Raw genomic sequence first — 10,430 nt, forward strand, 5'->3', positions numbered from 1 at the left:
CATAGTACAAGGCGGCGAGTCCCCGGGTCGACTGGTCGAACCCGGTGCCAGGAGGACTAATGAAATAACACAATGACGGGCATAATACTTATCATATAGATAAAAGAGGGGCAGTCCCTGAGCTCTTCTCGGGGGACCCAGAGTCTTCGTACTTAATACAAAAGTGGGTGTCGTACATACTGCATCAACTGTAAAACCTTCGAAGGAGGTTTGCATTCCATGGTCGCTCCGTCTCCTTGCCGGAGTCGTCTCTTTTGCATGCTCGAGGCTTCTGAGCATCGATCGGGTAGTAGGAGTCGTTGCCCAACACCTTGCTGATGATGAAGGGGCCCTCCCAAGGTACCGAGAGCTTGTGCTGGCCGGCTGTTCGCTGGATCAGCCGGAGCACAAGGTCTCCCTCTTAGAAGGATCTTGGCTTGACCTTCCGGTTGTAGTATCGATGTAGGCTCTGCTGGTAGATGGCGGACCGGCTGAGTGCCAATAGCCGGCCCTCTTCCAGCAGATCGACACCGTCTTCTCGTGCTTCTTTTGCCTCCTCTTGGGTGTACATGGTGACTCGAGGGGAGTCGAATTCTATGTCCGTCGGGATGACGGCTTCGGCACCGTAGACGAGGAAGAAAGGCATGAAGCCGGTTGATTTGTTCGGAGTTGTCCGCAGGCTCCAGAGGACGGCGGGCAGCTCATCGAGCCAACAGCCAGCCGAACGCTCTAGAGGCTCGACCATTCGGGGCTTAATGCCGGACAAAATGAGGCCGTTTCCTCGCTCCACCTGGCCGTTTGACTGCAGATGGACAACGGACGCTAGGTCCAGTCGGATGCCCTGTGTCGCGCAGAAACGGGCCAAGGCGCCTTTGGCAAAGTTTGTGCCGTTGTCGGTGATGATGCTGTGTGGTATGCCATACCGGATGGTGATGTCGGAGATGAAATTCACAGCAGTCGGACCATTCAACTTCTTAATTGGCTTTGCTTCTATCCACTTGGTGAACTTGTCCACCGCGACAAGCAGATGAGTCATGCCGCCGCATGCTGTCTTGAATGGTCCCACCATATCCAGCCCCCAGACAGTGAAGGGCCAGGCAATGGGGATGGTCTTGAGTGTAGAAGCCAGCTGATGTGGCTTGGAGCGGAACTTCTTGCACCCTTTGCATTTCTGGACCAAGTCTTTGGCGTCTTCTAGAGCAGTCGGCCAGAAAAAACCGTGGCGGCAAGCTTTGGCCACGAGCGCTCTTGACGTTGCGTGGTGACCACACTCGCCTTGATGGATATCTTTGAGGATTGCTTGGCCTTTGCTCCGGCTCTACGCAGCGCTGGTAAACACCAGTGACACTACGCCTCACAAGTTCTCTGTTGACGATGGTGTATGCTGCTGCCCGACGCTGCACCTGTCGGGCCGAGATCTCGTTAGTCGGCAGCTCTTTATTCACCAGAAAGTGGAGGATGGGCTGAGCCCACGAAGGTGCTGCAATTTCTTCGACTGCTGGGACTGCTACTTGCACGAGGGTGGTTGGGCCGGGAGGTGGCGGGTTGGAATCGGCTGCCGCTTGCTGAGTCGATGAAGTCCCCGGGGCGACTGCTGCAGTCCCCGGGCCTGGTTCTAAAGTCCCCGGGCCGGGTGCGGCTGCTGCAGTCCCCGGGTCGCCTGCCGAATTCCCCGTGCCGGCTGCCGGGGTCCTCAAGTCGGATCTGACTGCTTCAGGAGGAGCCGGCACAAAGATGGAATCCGACTCTGGTGATGGCTTGACAGACGGCTTAAGGAGGCGTTGTAGGGCGACGCCGGCTGGTATTGCTTGCTCATTGTCATTTCTTGGCACATGGAGGAACTCGCATCCTTCAAAGTATCCACTGAGTTGCTGAATGAGGAAGCGGTAGCTGGCCATATTTGCATCCTTGGCGTCCCAATCGCCTAATGACTGTTGGACCACCAAGTCGGAATCTCCATAGCACAGGATCCGGCGAATGCCGAGTTCCTTGGCAAGCCGGAGCCCGTGAATGAGTGTTTCAAATTCAGCAACGTTGTTAGAGGCGGCAAAATGGACTTGCATCACATATCTGAGCTTGTCGCCTTTGGGAGATGTGAGGACGATGCCGGCTCCCAAACCAGTGCACATCTTGGAACCATCAAAGTGCATTCGCTAATGGGTGGACTCTGGTGCTGGCGGCAGGTACTGGGACTCGGCCCAGTCGACGAGGAAGTCGGCCAGTGCTTGTGACTTGATGGCGTTGCGAGGTTGGTAGTAGATGGTGTAGGGGGCCAAATCTATGGCCCATTTGGCCACTCGTCCTGAAGCATCTCGGCTTCCAATGATCTCGGCAAGTGGGGCAGTGCAAACCACGGTGATTGGGTGCTCTTGAAAATACGGTTTCAGCTTCTTAGTGGCAAAATGTACACCGTAGCACATCTTCTGGTAGTGGGGGTAATTCTGCTTGGAGGCGGACAATACTTCACTCAGGTAATACACCGGCCTCTGGACTGGTAGTGCTTTTCCTTCTTCCTTGCGTTCCACAACTATGACTGTGCTGACCATCCGGCTGGTGGTGGCGATGTAAAGGAGCATGGGCTCTTTAGGAGTCGGAGCCGCCAGGACAGGCGGAGTGGTCAACATCTTCTTGAGCCGTAGAAAAGCTTCATCCGACTTGTCGTTCCACTCGAAAAAAGTGGTCTTAGTCATGAGCTGGTACAGGGGAAGAGCCTTCTCGCCCAGCTGACTCATGAAACGGCTGATGGATGCCAAGCAACCGGTGAATTTTTGCACGTCCAGCAGTCGGGTGGGCACCTCCATCCTCTCGATGGCCTTGATCTTCATAGGGTTGGATTCTATGCCGCGCTCTGAGACCAGGAAGCCAAGGAGCTGGCCGGCTGGTACCCCGAAGACGCATTTCTCCGGGTTGAGCTTGACCTGGAATCGGCGCAAGTTTTCAAAGGTCTCCTTGAGGTCTTCTAGCAGCGTTCCACGCTTCTCCGTCTTCACCACAACATCGTCCACATAGACGTGGGCGTTTCTGCCGAGTTGCTTGAGGAGGCACTTCTGCATGCAATGCTGAAATGTGGCGCCGGCTTTCCTCAAGCCGAACGTCATGGTCAGGTAACAGAAGGCTCCGAATGGCGTGATGAAGGCAGTCTTCAGCCTGTCGTCCGGGTTTAGCTTGATCTGGTGATACCCTGAGTATGCATCCAAAAAGCTCAACAGCTCGCATCCGTCTGTGGAGTTAATCACTTGGTCGATTCACGGCAAAGCAAATGGGTCTTTGGGGCATGCTTTGTTGAGGCTGGTATAATCAATACACATGCACCACTGCTTGTTCTTCTTCAGTACAAGGACTGGGTTGGCTAGCCACTCTGGAAAGAACACTTCCATGATGAAGCCGGCTGCTAGAAGCCGGGCTATTTCTTCTCCAACAACTCTTCTCTTCCGACAGGCGGCGCAAGGGCTGCCTGACTAGCTTGGCATCAGACCGGACATGTAGCTTGTGCTCGGCGAAATCCGTCGGAACACCCGGCATGTCCTTGGGAGACCATGCAAAGATGTCCCGATTCTCACGGAGGAAATCGACGAGCTCGCTTTCTTATTTGCTGTCAAGGTTTGCACCTATGACAGCGTGCCTCTCTCCGGGTGCTCCGGGTCCAAGGGTATCTTCTTCATTCCTTTCGCCGGCTTGAACGAGCTCTCAGCTTCCGACTCCTTGGGGTTGGGTGACATTTCTGGTTGCTTGCCTGCCATTGCCACAACCCGGTCCAGGAGCCGTTTCTCGGCCGCGATCACGAGGGACTCGGCTAGCCGGTTGGTGTGTGCTGCACAGGCGGACGACTTCTTGTAATCCCCTGCTCAGGATTCCCTTGGAACTCGGCATCTTCATCTTGAGGTAAGGATAGTGGGGGACCGCCATGAACTTGGCCAGGGCAGGACGGCCAAGTAGCGCATGGTAAGTGTCGTGGTTCTAAGCCCGACAGTAGAATGGGGGTAGGTATGAGGAGGCAAGATCCTAGCTATGGCGAAGTTGTACACGCGAGTTTTACGAGTTCAGGCCCTTCTCGGAGGAAGTAATAGCCCTACGTCTCAGAGCCCGGAGGCGGTCGACTGAATTATGCGTGTGTGTGTGTGTGTGTTACAGGGGGTGCGAACCCTTGTGCCTGTGGAGGGGGGTGGCTTATATAGAGTGCGCCAGGACCCCAGCTAGCCCACATTACAAGGAGTTCAATGTACATAAAGGGGGAGCGTTACGGGTAACGTCCGTAATAAAGTGCTATAAATGATCATTAATTCTATGTGTAAACGCCCGACCGTTGCTGCGTAGAGTGGCTTTAGGTCTTCTGTACGTCGAGTGGTCTTTTACATGGTCGAATGTTTGAGTGGTCGAGTGACCTAAAGAAGGAGGGGTCTCCGAGTGAATGGTAGGTCGAGTGGATGGCACTCGACACCTTTGTTAGGCCCTCCCTATTTACTCTTGAACTTCTTTGCTTCTAAGACAAGGACCTTAGGTAGGACGTATAGGTCAGGCCTATTACCCTACCCTAGGTCTATGTCCTCATCATTAGCCCCCGAATGGATTGAGGTCCGAGTGAAGAGAAGTTTGAAGTTGATCTTGCTTTGACTCTTGCCTTTCTCAAGAATTCATCATTGAACGGAGGCCAGTGTTGGAACTTCGGCTTCATTTCAGTCGCTTTGATCGATTCAGAAATTGCCGATTGGTTTTATAACGTCACCCGTCGAGTGTTGTCTCTGATGCGAAATCTTTGGCGTGATTGGTTGCAAAGGATCCCGGATTTCGCGGGATTCGAAATTTCGGTGGAACCGCGCCAGGCGGAGCGCGCCGTGGTAAGCGGAGTGGATAAATAGGTCGTTTCGATTTCCGCGCCACCTTTTTCACCACGTATCCCGTGTGCGACTGTTGAGGGATTTGACAGCATCGCCCGGGCCCACGCGTCGCCACGTATCTCGGAAGTGGGCCTTTAAAAGCAGCGAGGCCGAGGCGTCTGCACCATGCGTGCCCATTCTCCTTCTTCTTCCTCTTTCTCCTTTGCCTCCTCCGACTTCTCCACTTTTAGATGCCGCCGTTCCGCCACCATGGGGAAGGACAAAACAGCGGCGCTGGAACGCGCGAAGAAGGCGACGGGGGCGGCGAAAAGCAAGAAGACGAATCGGGGATCTTTGTCGCGCTCGGGGCTGCCGCCGGGTTGGATCCCGGGGGATTGGATCCGATCTTCGCTCCAGTAGGAAGACCTGGATGAGATGGCCGAGCTAGGGCTGATCGTCCATGAAGCTGCACGGTTGGCGAAAGGGGAAATGGAGCCGCAGCTGCGACCGGGTGAGTGTGTTCTGCTCGCTACCCATGTCGACCGTGGCTTCTCGCTTCCTCCGCACCCCTTCTTTCGAGGTTTCTTGAACTTCTTTGGGGCTCAACTCCATCATTTTACTCCCAACACCATCACATTTCTTGCCGCATTCATGTCCATGTGTGAGAATTTCCTGGGGTGTCGACCGCACTGGGTCTTTTCAAGCACATTTTCAACATCCGCTCCCAAACAGTGAAGAAAGCGAACTCGAACGACGAGAAAACTCATGTTATCCAGATGTGTGGGGGCTGGGTATCCAGAAGAGGAAGAGGAGTTCCTTTCTTCGATGACTCTTCCTGAGTCGGTCAGGGGTTGGCAGTCGACCTGGTTCTACTGCCAGGATATCGCGACCCCAGGCCAGTCGACTGGACTTCCTCCTTTTTCTTTTGATCGTGTTCAGACTCCATATTCGTTGAAAGTGACCGCCGCTGAGAAGGCGGAGACAGACATGTTGGTCGAGAGGGTGGTTCAGCTGATCAACCAAGGCGTCACCGGCATGGATCTGCTGGAGGTGTTCCTCAGTCGGCGCATTCAACCACTCCAGGCTCGTGACCACTCCATGTGGATGTACTCCGGGGCCGGTGACACTGCTCGTGTTCATCCAGAGAAGGTGCCGGCCAAAACGGTGGCCCAATGGCTGAGGGGCATCACCGGGAACAAGGACAACCCCAGGGGCGCCAGGAGAGTCAACCCTTTCAGCGACAGCAACCAGCCAGACAAGGTTTGGCCGCTATAACCTATTGTATTTGGATGTGTTTTCCGACTATTTGCTAATCCGACTGATTTCCACTCGGCTCCTCATCTTGTAGATTTACACAGAGATGTACTCAATGTCGAATGGCGAACAAGCTCTGGAGCACGACCATGAGGGCGAGGACAGCGCGGAGGAGAGCGGCGAATGGGAGTCACCAACCGACGATGACAACGATCAGAGCGACGAGTCGGACGATGAGGAGGTAGCCGACTCACCACCTCGTTCAGAACATCGATCCAAGCAGCATCATGATCCCGCGGGCTGGCGAGGTAAGGCTGTGACCTCGAGCACTCCATCTCAAAAGCGCGCTCGGTCTTCGACTCTAGAATTGGCTGAGAAATCACCAAGCAGCCCAAGATCAATCCCTCGAAGGCTCGGAAGACCTTGCCTAGAATCAAGATGGATGTTCCTGTTGCTTCTGGGTAAATGTTCTTCCCGTATTTTCTTGTTCCGACCGATTCTCTTGTACTGACCGAGTGGATGATGAACCCTTCCAGCCCGGCCTCTACCGCGACTGATATGGATATCGACAAGGTCCCACACGACGAGGAAACCGACGATGCAGCTACCTCCAAAGCCAGTAAGTCTGCCCGACACGAATTTATTTGGACGACTGGATTGTTTGTCAGTTGTCTCTCTGATTTTCTCTGTTTGCTGCAGCTCCACGAGATGTTGTTGTGCTCCCGGACGATGAAGAAGAAGTACCGCTGAGGGAAAGGAGGAGGAGGGACAAGGAACTGAGCGGGAAAGCGCCTGAGGTTCAGGTTCCTCGGTCGACTGTGATGCTTGGGATGGAGGTCGAGCGATCGACAGATCTGGCTCGCACCAACGTCACTTTCACTATCCCGCTGTCGACTGATTGCCCATCAGGATCAGCTGCTCAGATCCCTGCTGCTCCAATACAACTCCACGCACCAGACCCAGCGGCTGCTTCGATTGCTCTGCCATCATCGCTTTTCACTGCGTATCAAACTCCAGACGACCCATCGAGTGCCTCCAAGGAAGCTCTTCTTCAGTTGAATCTTGTGATGGGGCAAATGAAAGTGGTGCATGAGGCCAGTCAGGTGGCCTTCAACGCTGGAGCTGCTCTGCAGACCAATGTCCAGGTTAGTTGATTTCTGATTGATCATATTTCTCGTCTGATCACTCACTGGGGTTTGACAGTTTTGAAGTTGTACAAGTCAATTTGAGTCGACTTGGATTGAATCTTTGAACTAGTGGGGGCACTCTGAGTGCACCCACTGGGTGTAGTCCCCGAGACCATAGTTGACTGCGGGCAATTGACTGTGGTCTGAGAATCTGAATTTTGTCACTCGGCCTAGGCGGACCAGGTCGAATGGAACCAGAACCAGTGGGGGCACGCTAAGTGCACCCACTAGGTGTAGTCCCCGAGACCGTGGTTGACTGCGGGCAGTCGACTATGGTCTAAGAACGACTCTTTTTTTTACAACTCGCGCTGGGCAGACCATGTCGAGTGTTTACTCAAACCAGTGGGGGCACGCTAAGTGCACCCACTGGGTGTAGTCTGCGAGACTGCCGTTGAATGTTTGATTCGGCGGTAGTCTTAGAGTAGCTGTCACTGTGATATCTTTTGTTTCTGTCGACTGATATGGCTTATACATTGACTGCAGAAATCTTGTGATCTTGGGGCTCAGCTTTCTACACTGAACAAGTAGCAAATCAGCCTCAACCTTGATCTGGAATTGGCCAGGAAGAATCTCAAGACTGCTCGTGACGAAGTAGCTGCCATGGGAGGTAACCAATCGTCAACTGTCCATCTTACGACTGGCACTTTTCCGTTCCATTTTTTGAACCGAGTGACTCCAGTCGAGCAGATGTATGTAGTGAAAATCGTCAACTCCAACCTCGTCTGAAGAATGTTATTCTTTAGAGAAAATGAAGTAGGGTCTAGAGAAGAAGGATCTGGACCTTGCTTCCGCGCAGAAGGAAGCGCAAGAGAAAACTGCACTTGCTGACAAGAAGCTTGCTTCAGTCGGCAAGTTAGAAGAAGAGAACTCCAAACTGGAGACTGCTGTCTCTGACGCCAATTGGGAGGTCGAACGACTGAAGAAAGACAAGGACCAGCTGACTGACGAGATTGGGAGGCTCAAAGCCAAGAAAGGCGAGTTGGAATCATATCTGGGCCAGCTTGCTGCAAAACTGGTCTTAAAGGTTGAAGGTACTGATGTTCGACTGACTCTGTTATGGTCGATTGGCAGGTCTTTTTATATTGCCGACTCACCATTCACTCGACTGTGCAGAACTTTGCCAGGACTTTGAAGCGGAAACTGGGCGGGTCAAGACGGGTCTCGATCCCATAAATTGCCCAGTCAAGGATGATGTTGCAATGAATGTGCTGCAGTTGGAGTCTCGCATAGACAGCGCGGTTGCTTATCTTGCCCGCCTGAAGGCGGCGATGACTCGGGTTGATGCTGAACTCTGGCCTCAGGCGGAACTGTCTCAAGACCTCGAGTCTCTGATGGTCCGACTAAACCAAATACCTGACCGAGTGCAAGAATGGAAGAAGTCATCTGCTTGCTGCAGTGCTGACGTCGCCCTGTCTCTGGTCCTAGTGCACTACAAAGATGTCAAAGAACACAAGCTGGCGGAGCTCAAGGTTGCTAATACAAAAAGGCACACTTTCCAGTCCTTCATGGACACTTTCCTTGACGCCACCACTCGCATCGCAGACAGCATAGACCTTGACAGTTTCTGCGACCCAGCCAGTCCTTCTCCCGACAAGTGAGCAAAAAACATTATGCTCCACCTTTATTTGCCTCAGAATGCCGAGTGATTGTGTAATCGTTAAACTTCTTCGGGCTTGATGCTCGAGTACTTTTGATCTGCGGTCCGGAACCTTAGGATTGATCTGAACTTGGTTTATCTTTGAATATGCTTGCGTTTGCCTCGAGTGGGTTTTGTTCTTCACTAGGAATAATCTTTGTACTTGAGATGCAGCTCTGAGGAGGAGATTCCAGTCGACCTGCACCTTGTCGTCCTTGTAGATAGGGATGGAGCGTACGTTGTACTTGTACGGCAGCTCCCAGGAGTAGGTGCCAGTCGACCTGCACCTCGTCGTCCCTGTGGATAGGGATGGAGCGCACATTGTACTTGTACCGCAGCTCTAAGGAGTAGGTGGCAGCCGACCTGCACCTCGTCGTCCCTACGGATAGGGATGTGTTTCTATCTTAGGTGAGCACTGGACTGCAGCTAAGCCCCCGAGTGGGAGGGTTGCTCTCCACTCGGTGGGATTTTTGAAACTTAGGCGAGTACTGGACTGCAGCTAAGCCCCCGAATGAGAGGGTTGCTCATCACTCGGTAGGATTTCTTAAACATAGGAGAGTACTAGACTGCAGCTAAGCCTCCGAGTGGGAGGGTTGCTCACCACTCGGTAGGATTTTTTCAAACTTAGGCGAGTACTGGACTGCAGCTAAGCCTCCGAGTGGGAGGGTTGCTCACCACTCGGTAGGATTTTTTTAAACTTAGGCGAGTACTGGACTGCAGCTAAGCCCCCAAGTGGGAGAGTTGCTCACCACTCGGTAGGATTTTTTAAAACTTAGGCGAGTACTGGACTGCAGCTAAGCCCTCGAGTGGGAGGGTTGCTCACCACTCGGTAGGATTTTTCAAACTTAGGCGAGTACTGGACTGCAGCTAAGCCTCCGAGTGGGAGGATTGCTCACCACTCGGTAGGATTTTTCAAACTTAGGCGAGTACTGGACTGCAGCTAAGCCTCCGAGTGGGAGGATTGCTCACCACTTGGTAGGATTTTTCAAACTTAGGCGAGTACTGGACTGCGGCAGAGCCTCCGAGTGGGAAGCTTGCTCCCCACTCGGTAGGATTTTTTAAACTTAGGTGAGTACTGGACTACAGCTAAGCCCCCGAGTGAGAGGCTTGGTCACCACTCGGTAGGATTTTTTAAACTTAGGCGAGTACTAGACTGCAGCTAAGCCTCAAGTGAGAGGCTTGCTCACCACTCGGTAGGATTTTATAAACTTAGGCGAGTATTGGACTGCAGCTAAGCCCCGAGTGAGAGGCTTGCTCACCACTCGGTAGGACTTTTTAAACTTAGGCAAGTACTGGACTGCAGCTAAGCCCCCGAGTGAGAGGCTTGCTCACCACTCGGTAGGATTTTTTAAACTTATGCGAGTACTAGACTGCAGCTAAGCCCCCGAGTGAGAGGCTTGCTCACCACTCGGTAGGATTTTTTAAACTTAGGCGAGTACTGGACTGCAGCTAAGCCCCCGAGTGAGAAGCTTGCTCACCACTCGGCAGGATTTTTAAACTTAGGCGAGTACTGGACTGCAGCTAAGCCACCGAGTGAGACGCTTGCTCATCACTCGGTAG

This window comes from Aegilops tauschii, chromosome 5 (genome assembly GCF_002575655.3).
Source record: "Aegilops tauschii subsp. strangulata cultivar AL8/78 chromosome 5, Aet v6.0, whole genome shotgun sequence".
NCBI lineage: Eukaryota > Viridiplantae > Streptophyta > Magnoliopsida > Poales > Poaceae > Aegilops > Aegilops tauschii.